The following is a 26,024-nucleotide window of genomic DNA, read 5'->3' as shown; positions in this document are numbered from 1 at the left end:
TTTATAATTGATTGATAAGTAGTATATATATTTAATTAAAAATATAATTTATAAGTATATTTATTATTAAAATGGTTAATAAGGATATTAAATAAGATTAAAGGTGAAATTTTAAAATTAAATGAGGATAATATGATAAAATATTGAATATACTTAACTTATAAATATAAGATTTATAAGCACTAAAATAAAAAGTTGATCTCTGCTAACTTTTCTTTTTAACATATAAATTCAAAAAATATTATAAATAGATAAGTAAATTTATTTTTGAGCTTATAATATTATTTAATTAACTTATAAATAAAACAAATACTCTCTAAGAATAAAATATAAATCATAATATTATAATTTATATTTATATTTTTAATCTTAATATTATTTTTAAATGATTAAATTATAGTGTTATATTAATTTTACAAATAAAAAACGGCGCCGTTTATCATAACCTTTAAATTAAAATTTAAGAAGTAAAATTTTTATATTTATTTAATATATATCATATTCATTTTTAAACTTTCAAATAAATTAATTAATTTTTCATTTTTATTAAAAATGTATTTTGACCATCTTTGAATTATTTTATTAACCGAACTGTTTGATGTCAATTTTGGTTTTTTGTTTTCATTTTTTATTAACTAATTATTAAAGAAACTATTACAATTTCTATCATTTTTTTTTATTTATAAATGTTAAAATATAGAAAGCCAAATTTAAAATTTTCAAACTCAATATACCTACAAATATCACTACCAATGAACTTTAACTTACTAGTATTTGAGTCATCTTTGATTTGCGCATTTATGATTCATAAAAAATTAATTTTTTTAAGATTTATAATTATCCATCTTAACAATGACTTAAACCTAAATTCTCTGTTTGTTATAATTTTGTTTTTTTATTTTTTGTCAAGCATTTATCAAAGAAATTCACATAAATAATTGCCACATAAGGAGTGCATATCAAGTGTAGCTAGGGATAGCAACAGTCAAATCTTTTTGGATATTCAATCTGATCAAACACTAATAGAATGAGTTTGAGTTTTATATAATTGAGTTTAGAATATGTTCGAATTTAAAAAATAATACAAATGACAAAGTCAGATCGAATTAAAATTTTACATATTAAATATCCGTTACTCAAATTTATTTATATAAATACTTAATTAAATATAAAATATATATTTTTATAATAATATTTATAAATTTTTATATATTTTATTTTATATAAAATGAAAATTGAATATTTATGAAATTAGTAAATTTTTTATGTAAAATAAGTTAAAATTTTTTTTAAAAAAATAATAATCAAATTTAGAATAAATTTTAATAATTAAAAATAAATTTTAATTAAATTTAAAATAAATTTAAATTTTAATAATATTAATTAAATTTTAATAATTTAAGTTGGGTGATTTTTACTGTTAATCATCTCTAAGTGTAGCACTGCTGGGTGTTAGCTACGTGTCTAAATTTGGTGGTGGCTTGGCTGCTCTTTGAATTTCCCTTTGCAATGGAGAGAGAGAGGGGAACCATCAATAGCGGGCTGTGGAGGTAGGCCTTGGTTTTAATTTGTTGTTGACGCTGGGTCCCATTTGACTGGGAAAATGACCTAGTTGCTTCTTAAAAGTTTGAAAATATTAAATAAATAAATAAATAAATAGTTTTATCAAGTTTCCTTCCTTTAGCCTTTGAAATCAAAACTCTGAAAAGAATGGCAGTTCCCTAACGTGTTGACATTCATTGTTAAATAATAAAATATTTAAACCAAGTGAAACGACATTAACGTTTAATTGAATAATATAAATTAGATCTTTGAGGCTGCTGGCTTTTCTCTTCATTTTTTATCTTTCTCCAGCTCAATTACACACTATATTTATTGAAAAATTTTAATTTATTTTATTTTTAATTTTCAATTGAATTAATTTAAATTTTAAATTTATATTCAAGTCAATTTAACTCAAAAACAAGAAAATTAATCTCAATAATAAATTTTTTTTTATTTTTAACTTTTAATTGAATTAATTTAAAATTTAAATTTAAATTCAAGTCAATTTAACTCAAAAAAAAAAAAGAAAATTAAAAAATTAACTTATTAATTTTTATTTTAAATTAAAAAATTTAATCTCAAAATCTTAAAAGTTTGAAAATATTAAATAAATAAATATTTTTATCAAGTTTCCTTCCCTTTGCCTTTGAAATCAAAACTCTGAAAAGAATGGAGTTCCCCTAACGTGTTGGCATTGATGGTTAAATAATAAAATATTTAAACCAAGTGAAATGACATGAATGTTTAATTGAATAATATAAATTAGATATGTGAGGCTGCTGCTTTTCTCTTCATTTTTTATCTTCCTTTTGCTTAAGCTCAACTACATACTATATTAATTAAAAAATTTTAATTTAATTTATTTTTAACTTTTAATTTAATTAATTTAAAATTTAAATTTAAACTCAATTCAATTTAATTCAAAAATTTTTTTAAAAATTAACTTATTAATTTTTGAGTTTAAATTAAAAAAATTTAATCTTAAATTCTTGCAATTAAATTTCTTGATTTTTAATTTAAATCAAGAAATTAAGTTCATACATTTTAATTTTTAAGTTAAATTGAGTTTAAATTAAAATTTTTAAATTAAATCAGATAAAAAATTAAAATTTGACTAAATTAAACTTTTCTAATAAATATAGCGATTAAATTGAATATTTTACTAATAAAAAATTATTTAATTAAAATTAAATAAACATATTAAATTGTTTTATTTTTTTATTTAATTATTTAATCTAATTGATTTAGTTTCAGTTTGTTTTTTAAAAAAAGTTTCAATTCTCAATTTATTTTGATTGATTCATCCAAAATAACTAAACTAATCGAATCCATTGAATCCATATATAACCTGTTGCGAAATTTAGATTAGATTTTTATCTATGGTCTCCCTCAGTATCTTTCAGATGACTTCTCTTCTACTCACTTTCTTGCACTTTCTGTCGTCTCCCTTCTTGCCATATGCTTTCCATCATCATCTAAGGTTCCACAGGGTCACCCCTCACCAAAGAGAGAGAGAGAGAGTCATTCCACCACTCCTAAATGTTCATATATATATGAAAAGAATTTAGTTTATTTTAGTTATTGGCCTTCAAAATAATTTATATTATCTTATTATAATATAGGTAACATAAAATATTAGAATTATTTATTTCTCATCGTATATTTAATAAATTTATATAGCATTGACACCTTTAAAAGGCATTTCTAACTTAATGACACTCTATTATACATTTTTGAATATATAAAATTGACCCATTCAAACTATATAAACAATGAGTGTAATTAGCCATTTTTTTGAATTAATTTTATATACAATATAGACCTCTAAAAAAAAAAAATTCTAGCTCCGCCCTGCCCCTTACAATTCGAATACAAATTTTAGACCTCTAACTCTATCCATTACCCTCTTCATTCACATGGTCTCATCAATGTTGAAGACCCAAGCCTAAGGATGGTAATTTTGGATACGACCCACGAACATGACATGAACACGACACAAAAATATAGGATTTGAGTTAGGCTTATTCGTGTTCGTGTCGACTCATTTATGACACGGTTATAATCATGTTGTGTTACAGGTTAACCCGCTAACCCGACTTGACACATTTATGACACGATTTAATATTCGTGTCACGTGTTGACCAGTGACCTACTAACCCATTTGACCCACTATGATCCATGAACTCACTTATATACCGTATTAAATAGGTTAAGTAGTGTCAAACCGTGTTAAATGAGTTATATCGTGTTGAATACACCTAATACAATTTAATATTAATCGTATCGTGTCGTGTAACCCGTATAATAGAAGAGTCGTGTTCGTGTTTAAATTTTTGACACGATTTGTTAATTATGTCGTATTCATGTCGACCTTAATAGTATTCGTGTCACGTGTTGACATGACACGAACATGACCCATCAACCCAAATTGTCACCCCTACCCAAGCGTACTTCCCATTATCTATAATTTTCATAATCTTATTGATTAGCAAAGGCAATGGAATAAAAAAGCCTCAAAGTCAAAGAGGCGAGATTTGTAGTCTATAGAGATTTGAGTGTTACAAACTTGTGATTGTTAACATTTTAGAAGATGGCAATTGTTGTGTTGCAATTATTATTGATTACCAAAGAGCAAAGTTGTTAGGGTCTTAGCAATCAATTATGTATATTATTTATTGTCTAATTGTAATTATTTTGGTCTGCGAGGCCATTTGCATATTGCAGTTTTTCTATTATCTTATCTTTGTTTTTGCAATTTTTTTGGGAATTGTTTGAAAGACTTGTCTTTATAAAAATTATTGTAATTTTGTTGGATTTTTGCTTAGAATTTGTATCACTTGTGGTCGATTGAATTTGGGTTTTTCTTTCCTCTTTCAAAACCAAATCAAATTTTCAATTTCATTCAATTCAGTTATATCAACTTTGATTTGGTTCAATTTGTATATTGTCAAGCTTCATTTATTTGATTATTTTGATTTAGTTCAATTCAGAACATAATCAACTGAATGTACAACCCTACCTTCTACTCCCTTATATTCCATTTTGTGCTTTCTTAGGTGGTCAATGTTGGTTATCCCCCTCCCTCCTTATTTTGTGTCTTTTTTCCCCTCATTTTTAGTGTTTTATTTCATGTTTTTTCAATGATTTTCATATTCATATCCTTTTGAAAGGATTTATATGTATGTACTCATTAGGGATTGTAGAAAGAGATGATTCTCATTGATTTCAATTAATCTGTACATGGGTATATATATACAATTGATTCCTATAATTGTGTTCTACTAATTAGGAAGAAATCCTAAATAAGAAATCCTAAATAGGAATACAGAATACAAAATATACAGAGAAACAATATAGTGATTGACTTTCCATAACATAGTGATTGACTTTCCATAACACTCCCCCTCAAGTTGGAGCATAGATGTTAATCATGCCCAACTTGTTACAAATGTAGTCAATCCTAGCTCCATTCAGAGCTTTTGTGAAAATATCTCCTAATCGCTTCCGCTTTGATGTTTCCTGTTGAGATGATCTGTTGTTGAATCTTTTCACGAATAAAGTGACAATTAATCTCAATATGTTTGGTCCGCTCATGAAACACCGGATTAGAAGCAATATGAAGAGCAGCTTGATTATCACACCACAATTTCGCAGGCAAGGAGGTCTTAAAACCTGTCTCATCTAGTAATTGAAGTATCCACATTACCTCACATACTGATTGTGCCATGGCTCTGTATTCGGATTCAGCACTAGATCGAGAAACTACACTCTGCTTCTTGCTTCTCCAAGACACCAAATTTCCTCCAATAAAAACGCAATATCCAGTAGTTGACAACCTGTCAACCTTAGATCCAGCCCAGTCGGCATCTGAAAAACATTTAACATTCAAATGTCCATGATTACCATATAGCAAACCTCTTCCTGGAGCACCCTTCAGAAAACACAAGATTTGTTCCAAGGCTTCCCAATGAGCAACAGTTGGGGAAGACATAAACTGACTTACCACACTAACGGCATAAGCAATGTCAGGACGAGTGACTGTAAGGTAGTTCAATTTTCCTACCAATCTCCTGTATCTCTCTGGATCTTCAAACAACTCACTATCCCCTGCTAACAATTGTAAAGTTGGAGTCATTGGTGCGCTACAAGGCTTAGCACCTAATTTTCCTGTCTCTGTCAATAGATCGAGGACATATTTTCTTCGAGACAAGAAAATACCCTTCTTACTTCTTATAACTTCGATACCCAAGAAATACTTTAACAATCCCAAGTCTTTGGTCCAAATCGAGTTTGGAGGAAGGTTTTAAGAGATGAAATACCTGCAGAGTCACTCCCAGTGATGACAATGTCATCCACATAGACTACCAAGAGAATTAGACCAGCCTCAGATTGCCTATAAAATACTGAGTGATCACACTTACTCTTTTGCATACCAAATTCCTGTACTACTTCACTGAATCTCCCAAACCATGCCCTGGGACTTTGTTTCAAGCCATAAAGAGACTTTCGAAGCCTACAAACTTTACCCAACTCCCCCTGAGCAACAAACCCAGGTGGTTGCTCCATATACACCTCCTCCTAAAGATCACTATGAAGGAAAGCATTCTTGATATCCAATTGATGCAGGGGCCAATCATATGTAGCTGCTAAAGAGATAAACAAGCGAATAGAAGTAAGTTTAGCTATAGGAGAAAAAGTATCAGAGCAATCAACCCCATATGTCTGAGCATATCCTTTTGCTACAAGGCGTGCTTTTAACCTAGCCACAGAACCATCAGGATTTACCTTTACTGTATATACCCATTTGCAACCAATAGCTTTCTCACCAGTGGGCAAAGGCAATAGTTCCCATGTACCATTAGCATCTAAAGCCTCCATTTCCTCTTTCATAGCATCACACCAGCCAGGATGAGATAGTGCCTCATCAACAGTATTAGGGATAGGAACAGAGTCTAAAGAAGTAACAAAACACTGAGAACAAGAAGACAATTGATTATAAGAAACAAAAGAAGAGATAGGGTAAGTACATGAACGTTTACCTTTACGAAGAGCAATGGGTAAGTCTAGATCAGAATCATGATCAGTATGAGGTACAGGATCTCCCAATGAAGTAGCTGGTGGAGGATCTGAGTCAGGAATCTCCAATCTCCTGGAATAAACATGAACAATGGGAGGTCGAGTAGGTCTAGAGATAGAAGGAACAGGCTGTGGGAGAGGACTAGACATTGGTTGGACAGTATATATTAAGAGATCATCCTCCTCCCCCTGACTTTCATACACAGATGATGGAGGAAAAAATGGAGTGGACTCAAAAAATGTGACATCTGCAGAAATAAGATAACGATTAAGAGTAGGAGAGAAACAACGGTACCCTTTTTGGAGCCGGGAGTACTCAAGGAAGACACATTTGAGAGATTTTGGATCCAATTTAGTAACCTGTGGACGAACATCACCCACAAAACAGGTACAACAAAAAATACGGGGTTCAATAGGGAACAAAGATTTTGTAGGAAACAAAGTAGTATAAGGAATATCCCCATTAAGGACAGAAGATGGCATACGATTGATCAAAAAATATGCCGTAGAAATTGCATCCGCCCAAAAGTGTTTAGGTACTTTCATCTGAAAAAGAAGAGCACGAGTTACCTCAAGAAGATGATGATTTTTTTCTTTCGGCCACGCCATTTTGGGATGGGGTATCCACACAGGAAGACTTATGAAGAATGCCATTTTGTGTCATATAAGGCTGAAATTGTGCTGAAAAGTATTCTTTGGCATTGTCACTTCTTAATATGCGCACAGAAATATTAAATTGAGTTTTGATTTCATTACAAAAGGCACAAAAGATAGAAAACAACTCAGAAAGATTCTTCATTAAATATAACCAGGTACCACGAGAGTAATCATCAACAAAAGTAACAAAATAACGAAATCCAGTTTTAGATGTAACAGAACAAGGACCCCAAACATCAGAATGAACTAACTCAAAAGGAGATGAAGCCCGTTTATTGAGTCTAGACACAGCAGGCAAATGATGATGTTTTGCAAACTGACATGACTCACATTCTAGTACTGATAAAGACTGAAATTGAGGACACAGCTTCTTCATGGTAGACAAAGAAGGATGACCCAATCTACAATCAGTTTCAAGAGGTGTTAAGGTATTGGAGCAAACAAGCGACCGCGGTACATGATTTTCCAGAATGTAGAGACCACCTGACTCGCGTCCTCTACCAATAATCTGCTTCGTCGTAAGATCCTGAAACAAACACTGGTAAGGAAAAAAGGAAACAGAACAATTTAAGGTACGAGTAAGTTTACTAACAGAAAGTAGATTAAAAGAGAATTTTGGTAGACACAAAACAGAAGACAAAGAAATTGAAGTCGGGTCGATTCAGCCTAACCCATGACACAAGAAGTAGAACCATCACCAAAGTAATGAGAGGAAGTGAGATTAGACTGAAAAGCAGATAGAAGACTAGAATTACCTGTCATGTGATCTGTCGCACCAGAATCAATAACCCATTTGGATGAAGAAGACACAAGGCATGTAGTGGATTTACCTGACTCAGCGATCGCAGTGACAGGGGAACTGGTAGGCTTTAGAGATGCCTGATACTGGGAAAATTGTGCAAAATCCTCTGCAGATACCAAAATAGTTTTCTCAGAGGAAGATACTGTAGAATTCTCTGCTGCCATATTTGCCATCTGTGATCGCTGATTTTTTCTCTGAAGTTGCGGACAATTATATTTTGTATGGCCAGGCTCATGGCAATAATAACAAATGACTCCTCTTGAGTCCTGATTAGAACTAGCCTCTCCATTACGCTGATTACTTCTGTTGCCTGAATTCCTCCTCTCCTTCCTCTTCTATTACCCTGTTGTCCATTTGGATTACGGCTAATAAGAGCACTACTGGCAGGCTGTGAAGATTGAGTACTCTCTGTACGAAGGACCCGTGTGAACGTTTCATGCAAAGAGGAAATCTCAGAACTGGAGAGAATCTGAGATTTAGCAGTCTCATACTCTGAAGGAAGGCCTACAAGAAAACTCATAATGACCATTGCTCCGTTGGGCTCTTGAACTTTCACATCAGGACTAAAAGGCAACAATACATTAAGTTCCTCATATACCCGTTTAAAATCCATAAAATAAGCCGTGAGAGACTTATCATCTTTCTCAGCACGATAGAATGCCTTACAAACATCATAAATACGGGAGATATTCCCTTTACCAGAATACAGAAAATCTAAGTAATCCACCAATTCCTTAACAAATTCACAGTGATTAATTAAACTAATTACCTCACTATGAATCGAGTTCCGAAGCTGCAAAAACAACCGAGCATCCTCCCTTAGCCAAGTTTGTTGTGTATCATCAGTGGGTGGATCTTTAGTAAGGTGATCATCCTTATCAATGCTGCGCAAATAAACCCTAACAGTCTTACTCCACTCCAGGTAATTCAAACCATTAAGTTTGTGTTCCGTGATCTTAGTCATCACCGGAATCACATCAGAAATAATATTCTTATTGTCTGCCATTTGTTGAGACAAAGAAAACTAACCAAAATGCTAATCCAAAGTGCTTATAGCAGCAAAATAACCCAAGATCAGAAATCAAGCAAATACCGTAATAGGATCTGAGAGCCAAACCTCAGAAGTCCTTTAATGGTTATACTGGATCAGGTAACAGCACACAATGGTGGAATGAGGGGGTTGAGACGACGCCGGCGTTGTTGATCGGGGTTGAAACGGCCGGTCGGCGGCCAAGGTCTCTCCTGAGCTGGGTAGTGAGAACAAATAGTCACCCTAGATTGATGACCTGCTCTGATACCATGTAGAAAGAGATGATTCTCATTGATTTCAATTAATCTGTACATGGGTATATATATATACAATTGATTCTTATAATTGTGTTCTACTAATTAGGAAGAAATCCTAAATAAGAAATCCTAAATAGGAATACAGAATATAAAATATATAGAGAAATAATATAGTGATTGACTTTCCATAACATAGTGATTGACTTTCCATAACAAGGATGTATAAAGAACACCATGAAAACAAAAAAAAAATCCAATCAACTAGAGAAACCCAAACCAAGAATAATGTTTTTCAGTAACTAAATGTCGGTTTAGACTTGTAAGTAAAGATAAACCAGATATTCAGTTCAAATGTCGATTATTGTTATATTTATGTGGCTTGAACTTTGGATATGTTTTTATGGACCCGAATTGTGACCCAACAAGAAAGTTTCGCGCTGCAACCCGATTGGCATAAAAAGTGAGATCTGTGGTGGTAGCGGAGAATTAGTAAAACTTTTTCTTTTGTCATGCCCATGGACGTTGTCCTTGCAGTTGAACCACGTTAAATCATGTGTTATTCTTCTTTCTTCTTTTTTCTATACTATGTGATTGTGCTATTTGTGTGTATGCATTAGATTTGTGTGCTAGTTATAACAGATATAATAACAAATAATGTAAATGAACATGCCTGAATTGAACTCTATTATTTTATGCTCATATATATATATTGAACCAAAAACTAGCATGTCACGACCCAACCTATGAGCCGGATTGCCACTATGACCTAGGCCAGCCTAAAGCCCCCAAGGCTAGTAGTAAGCCTAACTATTCCTCAACCCAACTCTAAGGCCCATTTGGGCCCAATTTTAAGAATTCAACTTGACAGAGTCTGGCCATAAAATGGACCATTTAACGGGGAGTTTTTTACTCGCCCGACCTGTAAACACAATATATAATAAATTGGGGAGCTCAACTCACCCTCCACATAATCAAAATGTCATAACTCAAATGGGAGCTCAGCTCTCTCATCCAATCCCATCATGCATACAGTTAATAATTTTACAGGTCCAACTTAACTTTTATAATACAGGCCCAAAATAAAATAAGTGCTTTCTAACACATGCGGAGTCTAAAATTTAATTCAATTGTACAAAATACATTAAATACTATTAATAAACTTGCGAAGAAGAAGAGCAAGTTAGCCACAACAAATAATCCCCTTGTAGCTTGGAAAAATAGATGAATAGGAGTGAGCGTTCGACTCAGAGAGTAAAATATCAATTTTAACCATAATCTCTATAGCTATCTAAAGCTAATGCACCCTGTGGAGTGAAATGCAACATCATCATAATTTTCATATCATAACAGCAAAAAGGCAATTTGAAGTACTCACACACCCAACACTGCCAAACAATACATATATGGGAGCTGATCCCCTATACAGCCCTCTTAATCTAACATCTACCAGCAAGTGTCTCTTAAGCCGGACTTTCGCTTAATAAACCAAATGTGGGGTCCCAGCAAATGTCTCTCAAGCCGTGTCTACCCTGAAGGATCGGGTCCCAGCGAGTGTCTCTCAAGCCGTGTCTACCTGTCCTGTCCTGTCCATATCCAATACCATAACACACTCACGCCACGCACACACACTGCTTCAAATTACCACAAATAACATCCATGGCACTTCAACAATTATAAATGCAATATAAAATGTGCCTAGTGTTTAACTACATTGATGCATATTTATAAGTGATGCATGGGCATGCTTGAACATATAATAATATCGAAATTATAATTAAAATTAATAATTTACTCACAGACTTAACCGAAGTCACTGTGGCAGCTGGGTGGAGGAGGATGACTGTCCCGGCTCACCTGATAATTTTGTTACAATTATTTAATACATTTGACTCAATACAAACTAAAAAAAGACCAAAGATGTCCTAAGTCATACCGAAAATCCGACAGAGTCTCCCCTATACCTAGGACCTACCCAACCTGCAAAAGGGCTCAAAATGCACTTCTATATCCACAAATCACACATCCACAACTCAATCCTTAGCATTATTACTAAGCTAATGCAAAAGGAATTATAATTTTCTAAGCTACCATGAATATTTTATAGATGTTTAATCAAATTTAAGAGTTAGATAATTAAGAAAAAGTAAGGTTTGGGTTTACCTATGTAGATTCTGACCCCGGGAACGTGCTCGGGATGTCTGAAAATGATGGGGTAGCCAAAATTTCGACCCAATTCTAAGACTTTTTTGGTAACTTATCTGCCAGGCCCGAAATTTACAGATCCGGGCAACTATTGAATTTTCGCGAATTGAAGGTACCTACACGAAGCCCACAACACGAGAGGTTAGTATATAATTTTTTCAAAATTTTCTAAGCTCATTTAGTGCTCGGAAAAATATTACGCTGTTTCACGGGACCCACCAAAAAATAGTGTTGGAAAATTTTGAAATTGGTATTGCCGCGAAGCTCTCAACGAGTGGAGCACTCCGGTACTCTTGATTTTCTCATGGGGTTCACAGTATCGAAATGGGCTAAAACTTCCCGGACAAAAATTGGGCAAATCGTTCGATGAATTTTGGTGTTCTTGATTTCTATGGAAAGCTCTCGAGGTGTAGATGAGATTTGGCACAAGACCCGGTCCTATTGGTGGCTGGATCGGTCGGAATCTGCCTGGGAAGATGAAACGAGGTGCGAGCGCAGGGGGGACTTCATGCGACTTTTTCGTCCGCCTAGAGTTTCGATTGGTGGTGGGGAGGTGGTCTGGAGGTGCGCCGGCGTGTGGGGGAGGTTGGGGCGGTGGCTGGCCAGTGAGGAGTGGAGGGAGGAGAGAGAAAACAGGAGAGAGGGAGACGGCGTCGGGAACGTGCGGAAGAGAAAAGAAAAAGAGGAAGAGGGCTGGTCCGATTCAATCGGTCCTCCGATCCGGTTCGATTCGGTCGGTCCGATTCATGATACAAAATTTTGAATTTTTACTCTGCCTTGGGACCGAAAAAATTCTAAAAAACTCAAAAAAATTCGTAGAGTCCAAATATATTTTTAGTTTTGCCATGTGGTTTTTAAATTAATTTTTAAAAATCATCAAAGTTTTCTATTTTCGAAAAATCGAACCCGATTTCTAAAATTCGAAAAATTTCAAATAATTTTCTAAAATTTAAATAAAATAAAATATTAATATCCATCCATAAAATAATTAATTTAAAAATTAGGAGTGTTACATTCTTCTCTCTTTACAGAAAATTCATTCTCGAATTTTACATAAGGCAGAATAAAAGATCAGAATTACATATTAAATAAATAAGAGTACCTGCTACGCATGTACCGCTCTGACTCCCAGGTGCACTCTTCCACTGACTGGCTCCTCCACAAAACCTTAATCATAGGGATCTATTTTGATCTTAGCTGCCTCACTTGGTAGTCCACTATGGCTACAGGTTGCTCCTCAAACGTCAAGTCTTCCTTTAGCTCTACTATATCCTGTTGTAACACATGAGAAGGATCAGGTATATAACTTCTGAGCATGGAGATGTGAAATATATGATGAACATGAGAAAGGTTGGGTGGTAACTCCAACCGATAGGCAACTACTCCAACTCTATTAGTAACCTCAAAAGGTCCAATATATCGAGGTGCCAACTTGCCCTTCTTTCCAAATCTCATAACTCCCTTCATCGGAGAAACCTTCAGAAATATGTAATCGCCTATTGCAAACTCCACATCCCTCTGCATAACTTTTCTGCCTACTGAAAGCTGTTTTCAATCGTTCCCTGAGTAAAGGAACCATCTCTGAACTGTACTGCATTAGGTATATATCATGCACCTTTGCTTCTCCCATTTTTGTCCAACACAGAGGAGACCTACACTTTCTGCCATATAGTGCCTCATAGGGTGCCATCCCTATGCTGGAATGATAACTGTTGTTGTAGGCAAACTCCACCAAGGGTAGCTGATCATCCCATTAACCTCCAAAATCCAAAACACACATGCGAAGCATGTCTTCCAGTGTTTGGATTGTCCTTTCGGACTGCCCATCTGTCTGAGGGTGGAAAGCGGTACTAAAGTTTAACTGTGTGCAAAGCGCCTCCTGCAACTTCCTCCAAAATCGAGAAGTGAACTAGGGCCCTCTGTCAGATATTATGGAAGCAGGAACTCGATGCAATCTGACTATTTCTCGAATATAGAGTCAGGCATACTGTGCAAAAGAAATGTGGTCTTCATAGGCAAGAAATGAGCTGATTTATTCAGACGATCTACAATTATCCATATCGAATCAAATCCCCGTGTGGTACGAGGCAACCCAGTCACAAAATCTATAGTAATCATTTCCCACTTCCATTCTAGGATAGGGAGCTCTTGCAGCTTCCCTGATAGCCTCTGGTGTTCAAACTTCACCTTCTGACAAGTCAAGCACTTGGACACAAAATCCGTTATGTTTCTCTTCATGCCATTCCACCAGTAGCTCTCTTTCACATCATGGTACATCTTGGTGGAGCCTGGGTGGATATTGTACAGTGTATAGTGTGCCTCTCTCATGATTTCATTTCTAAGATTGTCCACGTCGGGCACACATATCCTGGAACCTTGCATAAAGGAGCCATTATTGGCAAATCCAAACTCACCACCTTCACCCTACAGTACTCTTTCTATAATCTTCATCAATTGCTGGTCTCTGTGCTGGAAAACTCTGACTCTATCTCGCAGGTCTGGTCTCACTGAAAAATGGGCCAACAATACCCCCTCATCAGAAAGATCTAAAATCAGACTTTGATCCGTCAACTCATGTACTTCATGAATCAATGATCTCTTCTCCGTCGATATGTGCACCAAGCTGCCAGAAGATTTTCTGTCATAGCATCTGCTACTATATTGGCTTTTCCAGGGTAGTACTTTCCTAAAATTTAAACAAAATAAAATATTAATATCTATCCATAAAATAATTAATTTAAAAATTAGGGGTGTTACACAGCACATCATTTATTCTTCCTCATTTCTATTTTTTTTGGCTCATTTTCTTCAAACAACGCTACACTACTTCACAAAAATATATTATAAACTTCTGTCAATCCATCTCTTTTTTTCACAACTATTGTAAGATTGTTTCACTTTGCTTTCTCATCTCATTTTAACTTTTTGTCTTCTCCTTACAATTTGATGTCTTTGTGTATGCCATGATTTCAATTTTTGAAATATGATATTTGGAAAAAGTCTTGCATGTCAGATTTCTGAAAGGGAAAATGCTAGATATGGGTTTTGAACGCTATATTTTGATTTTGTTTTATGTGATTTTATATGGGTTTGAGTTTTATGATTTCAAAGTCAGATAGATGGGCTTGGGTTTGAAAGTCAAATTTTGAAGAGAATTAGCATAGGTGAGCTCTTTAAGTGGCAAAAGGCAACCATATTTTGTTTGGATTTTTAAATCTGAATGTAATTTGATGAGAATGAGTTTGTCTTTCTTTGATTGCTAAAATTGTTTTGTGTGAAGTTTATAAAACCCAACAAAACTAAATTTGTCACACCCTACTCCTCCGTAAGATGTAAAATGATCCCGTAGTACACTTAATGAATTACCGTACTTCGCCTATCGGTAACTCATTAAATATACTACAAGGGATTTTAAATTAATTTTCGTGAAATTTAAATCATCAATTAAAATCTGGTGTTATAAAAATTTTTCAAAATTTCGGCAGAGTACCGGCTGTATTTTGAGAAAACAATTCTTCAACCTGAAAAGGAAAACACTCCCAATATGATTTCTCAAATACAACTCTAATAAACTCCATTTCATCTCACAATTCACATATCAATAATCAAATCAATTCATTTTCAAACCAACCTCATGATAAAAGAAATATTTCATTAATTACAAAACTCAAAAATTAATATTACAAAACTATATAGGTGAATGAAATCTCAAATTTACATTACAATAATTTACATTTTATTACATACCAAATATTTTACAAGAGTTTTTATAAAACTGCTCAAATAATTTACATACATATTATTATATGCATACATCAAACCTATGTACATGGATATACCTATGATATACCTGGAGCTGATTTGAATGTGTCTTCAAGGCGCAGCTACAGGAATTCTCACTCAGTTGCTCTATCCTTACTTTCACTTGCGACAGCATACAAAGCAATCACTAAGTGGTGAACTCAGTGGTGCACAACTATAACTAAAACATAGTACAATATACTTTAACAAAATTACTGCAAATAATTTGAAAATCTGGATACTCATCAAATTCTAAAAATCAAAATATTCATTGCCAATAATATAAATCATTTGTATAAAATGACTTTGATCACGAAATTCAATTTATCAAATCACAACTAAACATTTAAGGTAATTCCAGCAATTTATGAAAATAAAGATTAATTCCAATAAAATCAAATATACATAAATCCTAATTGAAATCACAATTCTTTACTATTTAAAAACCATTCTTTATCTCACTAACTCTGCAAGACTAATCCGTAAGGGCCATCTCCGGGGTGATTCTAACTCCCTATGGTCGGGGAGGTCGAATCGGATTCTAACTCCCTATGGTCGGGGAGGTCGAATCGGATTCTAACTCCCTATGGTCGAGGAGGTCGAATCATCGTGCACAGTACACAACACAATAATGAAACTTCCGAAAGGGCCATAACAAAAATACTTAGATCTAACCTCTAATCAGAGGAGAATCTAAGCCTATGCACGTACCATGGTAATCAAAACAAAGCTAACTCCATTGTCTCCTCAATAAATGAGAGAGACGAGTAATAACCTAGTCAAGCATCTATAGTGAGATATAAAACAATATCATAAATCTCTTTGTCCTTTTTGTGAGCATAAATCACAACACAATTTGATTCAAAGTCAATTTCAATATCCAATAATTTTTATACTTATCACAATTCAAAACATAAATTTGTATTTTTCCATGCAAATTGCCCATCACAATTCAAAATATATTCTATCACAATTTTCCAAAATATAATTTATTCAATCCACAATAATGCTTAATACTTGTTGAAATACCATTTCACAAAGCTAAATTCATACATACTATAACAATTTCAATAATCATTGAATTAAATCCAATACTTGATAAACATAATACATAAGGAAAATACGTTATTTAGTCATATGAAATTTTCAGAACAAAATCAATTAAAAACTAGTTGTGCACAAACCTTTGATGAGTCACCTCTTGGCCTTGACTCAGTGGGTTTTTTCCCTTTCCAGTGTCTTTTCTAACTGAAACACACAATTTAAATTATTTCAGTACTCATTTAAATTGTTTCTAATAATAAGGTTCAATAATTAAATTTTATTAATACTATTTCTTTCATTAGTCAACCTATAATGTTGACCTTTAATACACACTAGGTGAATTAGTTTTAATGTCACTAATGTGTTACATTTTTCATTCCTCACATGTTGATATATGTTGCCAATTTCATTTCAAAGCTTATTGCATTTTTATTATAATTATTTAGATTTCAAGGCCAATGTTTACTATCTATTGGACCAAGCTACAGTGTAAATTTAATAGATTTCTCTTCATTAAATTGTTTCTCATTGTATCTTCTTTAATTTCCTTTTTGAATTACTCCATTTGGAGTTGTATAACTTAAGTTATGGTCATTTAACCATAATTAGGTCAAAGTTTAATTTTCACTTCCTTATTAGGCATTTTCAGTTCTGAATTTACTAATTTATTTGAACTATTTGTAATCACATTGAAGTCTTGCATTCTTCATAAGTATTGTTGCCCTATGTCTTAGGGTCAATCGGAAATTTTCCTTGTTATTTGTCAAGTCTTATAGAATTATTTATAGCCGAATTGTTAACTTAGACTCAAAGGTCTTATATTGGCATGGTCTTTAATTAGGTCAATAGCTTTGACCTTAAATTCTGACCTTATACATTTATAATTTGAGAAAGTTGTCCAAAAAAAAGTTTTAGGTCTCTTTCTTAGCTTTCCAGATTGGTATGGCTCATTTAAATTGGACACTTCTTGTGGGAGATATGCTTATTTGAATTTTCTGGATTTTATGGTAAAATGTGCCAATTCTAGATTTAGTGTGCCAAATTAATCAAGTTAATTGACCTAGTTCCCTTGATTTCTGGATTTTGGTCAAATTACCAATTTTGTAGATCTATGTCTTATTGAAATTTTGGCACTTATTTCATGTCATTTGGAGTTCTATGGACCAAGTTATGGTCATTTTACTAATGCTGGTCAAGTTATACTTATTTTGCAAAGTTTAGGTCCTTTTTAGGTCAAAGTCAATTTGGCCAGTTTTTGTAACCCAAATTTGGCGATTATTTTGACTTGGTAATTGGCATTTCTAGGCTTGGTGGTCTTCACCAAAGTTGTAGCCCTATGTCTAAGCTTTCTAACGGTATAAATTTTAGGTCATTTGGACCTGTTTTGCGTGAGTTATGGCCAAAAGACTGATTACTGTTCATATGGTCAAATTCTGGGTTTGCCAAGTTACTAATTCCGGATTAGGTCAATTTTACGGGCAGTTTTTGGACAGAATTTTGGCATGACCTACACATGAAAATTGGCCTATTTTATGTCTAGTTTTGCCTTCAATTAGCTTCATACCAATTGGGGTCATACAATTAGGGTTATAAGCTCAATTAGATACTGCCTTTAACACAATTCTCAAACATTAACCAATGCACATTCAATTTGCTATAACTTCACTTCCCATATCTAATTCTGGATTTGTATTATACCATATTCATTCATCACATCACATTATGGTCAATTTAGGCAGAATATACACATTTTCAATACACCAAATATAACTCAAAATTACAAAGTCCAAATTCAACAATATATACATATAACACACCTAATTAACACATATAATTCCCACTAATGATTTACATACACATTCTTCAATCCTTGGTACCATAATTCATTAAACAATTCCATGACATTAAACACTTTTCCTTGAACCAAAAGGCTGCCAAATTGGCCAATTCACAAAAGTCTTCATACCTCCTTTTAGAACCCCAAATTCAATTGTTCAAATTCATATTCACGTGGGATTACCTCACCAACACAAAAAATTACTTTAATCAAGCTTAATGCCCATTAAATATCATCAATTAAATGTAAGAATATTTCACTTACCTTCCCTTTCCATGGCTGCCAAAAATTTTACACTTCAATAACTCCTCAAAACTTTAAAATTTCTTCACCAAACTAGTTATCTCAAGCTTAATACCAACTTTAATTAAGAAAGTAAAAAAATTGGACACTTTCCTCTTTTTAGAGCTTGCTCAAACTTCATCAAAACTCCTTCTTTTTGCTCCCAATATACTGCCCAAGGTGTGTAGACAAGAATTATTGAGGGAACTTGTGTGGAATCAAGGCTTGATCATGGAGAGAGAAAGCTCAAGGTGGACGTCCATGGTGGTTCCTTTTGGGAGAATTTTCAATCGGCCAAGAATGGAATTGAGAGGAAGAAGAAGGTGTTTTGGCTGTCCACTTGTCCATTTAGGTTTATATAATCCCATAGTGCTCCACTAAGGTGGATTAAAGATTTGATTAATCCAAGTCCCTTATTTATTTTATATACCCAATTTCTTATTTTCGTGGTATTTTCAAAATTTAATACCACTTATTTTTAATGGACATTGAGGTCAAAAGGCAACTCTAGGTGTTAAATGACCAAAATGCCCTTCTTCGAGTTATATTTTCGATTTTTCGGTAACACCGATTTTTATCAGTTTCTTTATTTTTCATTTTTGTTTGTATTAATTCATTAATTTTCTTTGATATTTTTAATGTCAATTACACCTCTATAGGCCTTTAGTTATGTCTCGAAAATTATTTTCGAGGGTTTCCCGCGGTCTTGGAGTCGGCAATTGCCTTCGCTGTAACTTCCCAGTGCGGTCACCCATCGCTACGGTCCCAGCTTGTTTAACCTAGTTTCATTTTCTCTCTTTTATTTTTCCTTAATTTTTCTTTTATTTTCCTATTATTTATTTTATTATTTTATGCCTTCTCACTATCACTGAAGTGTAGTCCTAGACATCCTGACTTGTCCGAGTAGACATTAAGTCACCAGAGTAGTCGAATGTACGGACTACGTAAAGCGAGGGAGTTATAAAATCTAAAACCAAGGACAAGAGAAAATTGAGTTACCAGTTTCTCCTCTATATTGGTTGTGTAACACCCCAAAACTTCTGAGTTCTGAATAGTACCATTTTTAGTCTATGAATAGTACTATTCAAAGTCAGTTTTAGAACAAAAAATAAAGGAAAAATTAATTGAGATAAGCAGAATAAAAATTAAAGTGATCATCAGGTTATGGACTTAAACGATATTATGGAAAAAGATAGACTATAACCCGATGAAGGGCATTTTGGTCAATTCACTCTTAGAGTTGACTTTTGACCTAAATGTCCATTAGAATAAGTGAGATTAAAACATTGGAAAAGAATTAAATTTATGAAATTGTGTAGGAAAAATTAAAAAGGGACACGTAAGGAATTAATTAAATTGTTTAAATTATAATAATTATAATTAAAATTATAATAAATATATATATGGGCATTTTAAGGAAGAAGACAAAAATCATAAATTCATCTCAATCTTCTTCTTCCTCCTTCTCCATTTGGCCGGCCACCCTTGCCCTCACTCTCCCTCCATTTTCAACCTTCAAGCTTAAAATTTCCTTGAATTCTCCCTTATTTTCCATAGCCACTTGAGTAAAAGCTTGATATTTGATTGTGAAAAGAAGAGTGGAAGCAAGGATTGAAGGAAATTTTGAAGATTTTGAAGTTGGGAAAATTGTCAATTAAGGTAAACTCTCTTCCAAGCTCGAATTCCTTTTATATTCATTAAATTAAGTTTAATTATGAAGAAATAACTAGAGAAAGTGATAAAATCATGCATGAAATGAGGGAGAGAAATTTGGCCAGCTTGGGGTATGTTAGGGTTTTGAGTGGTTTAATTGAATTGAACTTGAATTCAAGCTTGTATGGAGGTGTAGGTATGATTTGTGTATTAAATTTGCATGAAATTACATGAATTGGGGGAGATGTGAAATTAGGATTTTGGAGAATTAGGGTTTTTATAGTATGAAGTGCAATTAATGTGTTGATGTGGTATAATGACTAATTGATGTGTATATTAATGAGAATTGATGTTGGTTGGTGAAAGGAATTAATAAAAGAGACATTGAACCTTGGTGTTAAATCTGGACAGCATGTGTCCAATGTGCTTAAATGCTTATAAGTTGAGCTACCTAACTCCAATTGGTGTGAAACCAATTGGAAATGAAATTTAAGACATAATGCTAGAATTTTTATGAAGAAAACCTACCCAGAAAATGACCATAGAGAACTTCAATTAGGACTTGAATCCGGGTTATCAATTATAGACTTGGAGAAAATGACCATATGAACAGTACTTATTTAACTAGGCATAACTTACTCTAGAAAACTCCAATTTAAGTGATTCTTGAACCTATGGAATCTTGAAACATAGAAGAACAATTCTTATGAGGATCACGAAGCCAAATTATGACCCTAACTTGATCAAATTGCTGGACAAAATTAGTTCAATAAATCTACCCTGATTCTGGACTGAACCTGAAAATGTGAGTAATTGGTCATCCGACTAGTTTTGGAAAAATTGCCATAACTCAAGCTACAAAACTGCAAATCTAGTAATTCCAAAGCCAAAATTTTCATATGTCATAGAACTACAACTTTCATCTTTGGACCTGAACCCAGTTCTTAGGGCAAAGTAGGAGAATTGTTAGGGTAAGTTAGGAATGCTAATTCTGAAATTCTTGCACCTTAGCTATTTGGCCTTGTGACATCCTAATGGTTATCAGGTCATAACTTCCTCTACAAAACTCCAATTGAAGAGATTTAAAATGATTTGGAAACCTAAGACAGAGGCCTAAAATATTATTTTAGGAACCTGATTCAGATTTTGAGCATAATGTGCTCGGAAATTGAATGAAAAATTAAGTAAAACTCTAGAAAACAGTAACCCTGCAGAGTTTAGTGACTAGGAGCAATACCTCGTCTTTTAACTATAACTAGAGTTACAGAACTCCAAATTAAGTGATTCCAATATATATATATATATATATATATATATATATATATATATATATATAAAGCATACAGGTCTTCCCCTGGTGCTGCCATTTAGGATTCTAAAGTTATTATATTTATGCCACGTGGCAATATTTAAAGTAATCAAGTTTTCTCCAGTGCTGCTACATCGGATTCTAAAACTGTTATATTTATGCCAGAAGTGGCAATATTAAATTGAATTTATTATTAGTAATTTTTTCTCTTGCCACATATGCTAATTTCATTGATAGCAATTTTTTAAAAAAAGCAAGTTGAATTGAATTTATTAATATTTATTAAATTTCATATAGTATTTATGGAATATTAATTTTTCATAATTTTAACCTTTAATGTTAATTTAATATTCGATATAATTGTAATATATAATTGCTATTTATTATTTTTATAATAATAATAATAATAATAATAATAATAATAAATCATTTTAAAATAATAAAAATAAAATAATATCAAAGTAAATTAAAATTTATTAAATGTATAAAATGAAGAGAGAAAATTTTTAAACATTGAATTTCCTTCAAAGTAAATATGAGTCTTGATTTTACTGTGATTAACGTTTTTAAATTAAAAATTAGAGAATATGATAACGTGTGATAAATATATTCAGTAATTATATACTACAGCTGTTTAAAAAATACAAAAAAAAACTTAATATTAACTTGTCTCTGTTTAAAAAAAATTAAAAATGAATAGATAAGTATTATCTTTAATAATTAGACATGTTTAAAAGAAAACTCAATGATTAATTTTTCACACAAATTTAAATATACTTAGTTTTAATTTGGAGCAGATATTTTAAAGGAAATTAAACTTTTAGTTGTGGTAATAATTAGATAGTTATAGTAATATTCGTTGAATTTTAAAATTAAATGTCTTAAGTTAAACATGCCTCCTATAATATTAAAAAAAAGCAAATAAATAAATAAAGGCAATTTTTGTTTAACTAACATTAGAATATAATGATCCTATTCTTCCAAAAGAACAAGCCTAAAAAAATAAGCCCCAAAAAATAATCTTCTTAGTAAGGAAGGTTTCCCATATTCTTTGTGTAACAACTAGAAAAAAAAAAAATTCAAAAACGGGAGGAGGAACCCCCCCCCCCCCCCCCCCCATTTTCTCTTCTCTCTCTCTTCTTCTTCTTTTTTCTTTTTTCGGTGACCGGCCGGCGACCTCCCGAGCAGCTCCCCACCCCGCCGGCGACCCTCCGGCGACGGCCAGACACCAGAAACATCGGCAAGAGAGGGAGAGGAGAGAGAAAACGCGCGCACAGTGGGCAGCGGCTTTCTGGCGCGATTCTAGCTTCATCCGACGTCTGATCGAGGCGATTCAGGTGGCGTTGGAAAGCTTGTTCCGAGAGATTTCTTTTGATACCCATTTTGCAGCAAATGGAGGTCGGATGAGTGAGATATGGAGGAGAAAAGTTTCGGGTTTTTCAAGCTTTTTCATCAGATCTACGACGATCCGACCGTTGGATCGACGATCCGAGACCACCTATGGACTGAGGAAGAGGAGAGGAACATGGTGGTATGATCAGATCCAGCAAATGTCGCCGGTGACCGGCAGCCGGCCACCGCGCGCGGTGGTTCTGGCGGTGGCTCCGGTGGGCTATGGAGATGATTCAACTTCCAGAGGCTTCCTCGTAAATTTTTGGAATTTTTGAGATACAGATAAACTTCGGGTAAGACAATTTCTATTATTTCTCGGTGTGTGGAGTATAAATACAGTGTTTCTTAAACAGGAAAAATTGGAGAAAAATTCTAAGAAAAATATATGATGAAAGTAAAATTATTTGGAGATATTCAATGGTGTTTGTTGAATTTTTGAGTGATTGTAGAATATTTTTGAAAAATATAGATGGAATTTAGTTATATTTTTAGCAAATGGGCATATAAGATTATTTGAAATTAAGATAATTAAATTTTATATAATTGGTTGAAGTTTAAGGATGGAGGTTTAAATATGTGGATATTGAATTGGGTTGAATTAAGAATATATTAGATGTTGGAAACTTATGGAATCGAGTAAAATTCTTGGATAAAATATTCATGGGTGATTAGAAAATTACAATTCATTTTGCAGTAGCCTTATAATATTATTAAGGACAGCGGGGCAAAATTTTAGAATTTTTAGAGCTTGTTTGAGTGGATTTTTGAAAAATGTCAATTATAAGGACTAAAATATAATTTTTAAGATTTTGAGTATTGTCTGATTTGGAGGGCCCAGGAGGGGCCATGTGATATTGATGAGATGTGATTGTGGAAATTGAGAATTTAGAAGTGTTATTTGAGCTTTTTTGCAGGTTGGATAGGTCCCAGGTATAGGGAAAATTCTGCCGGATTTCCGACATGAATTAGGCTGTCTATTGCCTCTTTAGAGTTTTATTCTAACTTAGTACTAATAAATTTATAATTTAATTATTAGGTGATCGAGGTCAGCTATTTTTCTGCATCCAGCAGCCACAATAGTCATCGGTGTACTGTGAGTAAAATATTAATTTTAATTGTAATTTCGATATTATTATATGTTTAAGCATGCCCATGCATCACTTATATGTATGTATCTATGTAGTTAAACTCTAGGCACGTTTTATGTTGCATTCACAACTGTTAAAGTGCCATAGATGTTGTTGTGGTAATTTGGAGTAGTGTGCGTGCGTTAGCGTGTGTGTGATGTGGTGTGGACTATGGATAGGACGGGTAGACACGGCTTGAGATCTTCGCTAGGACCTGATCCTTCGGGGGTAGTCACGGCTTGAATTCTTCGCTGGGACCCCGATTTGGTTTATTAAGCGAAAGTCCGGCTTGAGTTCTTCGCTGGCACCAGGTTGGATTTAAGAGAGCTGTATAGGGGATCAGCTCCCATATATTATGATTGATATTACTGGGTGTGTGAGTGCTCCAAATTACCTTTTTGATGTTATGATGTGCAATTGTTGTTGATGTTGCATTTCACTCTACAGGGTGCATTAGCTTTAGATAGTTATAGAGATTATGGTTAAAATTGATATTTTACTCTCTGAGTCGAACGCTCACTCCTGTTCAATATTTTTTTCTAGGCCACAGGAGGAGTTATTTTACAGAGCAACCTGTTTTCTTCCTCGCAGGTTTAACGTCGATAATATAATTGTTTTACTATCTTTTCTAAATTTAAAATCTAGAACTCCGCATGTATTAGTAATAGTGTGGACCTAGTTAGAAATTGTGTTAATTTAAATTTTTTTGAGATTTATAAATGAAGATTTGTATGGTATTTAAACAGTTTGTAAATGAGGTAACAGGGTTGAGCTGGGCTCCCCTGATTTTAGTTTTCTGAAAATTTCTGGGCTAAGTTGGCCCGAAATGAAATTATAACAGTTTAATTTTAATTATCTTATATGCATATTGGGTCTAAATTGTGGGCCTGGTTATGGATTTGAGGAATAGTTAGGCTTCCTACGGGCCTCGAGGGCTTTAAGCTGGCCCAGGTCCTAGTGCCGGTCCGGCCCATAGGTTGGGTCGTGACACTTTGAAAATAAAATTGAAATATTTTTCTTTTTAGAGAAATTAAGTAAAAAATCAATAATCCCAACAAAAAACAGAGCACAAAATCGACTGTAACCAAGTCAAATAAAAAAAATAGCAAAATTACTGTAAAGAGTGGCAGAAGAAGTGAGAATCCAGAAAGAATCACAAGAGGGATTGTCATTTTAAAGCAAAACACTAATAAAATGAAGGAGAAGAAGAAAAGAATGATAACTACAAAAAAGACTCTCCCTTGGAGACTTAATCTTTTCAGTATTTTTTTAAAGAGCTGAAATATATAATTATTATATAACTTCTAAATTTAAATATCTTTAATTTAAAAAAAAAAAATTAAAGGTCAACATTAAATTTTATTTATATTTCCTAAATAGTTTTAATTAAATTTAATTTTCTTCAAAATATCTGTTCTAAATTAGAATCAAGAATCAATGATATTTGAATATTTGTGAGAAATTAATAATTGATTTTTTTTAAAGATGTTTAATTATTAAAGGTTATTTAAAAAAAATTAAAATTAAAATTATCTATATTTCCTAAATAGTTGTAATATATAATTATTGTATAATCTAATTTTTTAAATACAATTCTTAATTAATATGATCTTCCAAATTTAAATAATGAAAAATTATTAATTACTATAATTAGATTTAATTTCCTTTAAAATATCTGTTTAAAATTAGAACTAAAAATCAGGAAATATTTAATTTTTTTTTTAGAAATTAATGATAAAAATTTTCATTAAGTTTAATTTCCTTTAAAATATATATTTTAAATTAAAATAAAGAATTATGGAATATTTAAATTCTTGAGAGAAATTAATGATTGAAATTTTAAAGGTAATTAATCTTTAATTTAAAAAAGAAAATGAAAGGTCAACATTAAATTTTATTTATATTTCCTAAATAGTTTTAATTAAATTTAATTTCCTTTAAAATATCTACTCTAAATTAGGACTAAGATTCTTGGTGATTAAGATATATATATATATATATATATATATA

General features: G+C 32.8%; 1 long non-coding RNA gene across 1 annotated transcript; it reads left to right on the top strand.

Moving 5' to 3' along the window:
* The first annotated feature begins 22,791 nt into the window (after positions 1-22,791).
* Positions 22,792-24,941, top strand: LOC131173884 (uncharacterized). Its single transcript, XR_009144188.1, has 3 exons — positions 22,792-23,180; positions 23,924-23,980; positions 24,558-24,941. It is a non-coding gene; the product is annotated as an uncharacterized LOC131173884 (long non-coding RNA).
* Positions 24,942-26,024: the final 1,083 nt, after the last annotated feature.

This window comes from Hevea brasiliensis, chromosome 15 (genome assembly GCF_030052815.1).
Source record: "Hevea brasiliensis isolate MT/VB/25A 57/8 chromosome 15, ASM3005281v1, whole genome shotgun sequence".
Classification (NCBI taxonomy): domain Eukaryota; kingdom Viridiplantae; phylum Streptophyta; class Magnoliopsida; order Malpighiales; family Euphorbiaceae; genus Hevea; species Hevea brasiliensis.
The sequence above is the reverse complement of the archived record's forward strand: the minus strand, read 5'-3'. Positions and strand labels throughout refer to the sequence as shown.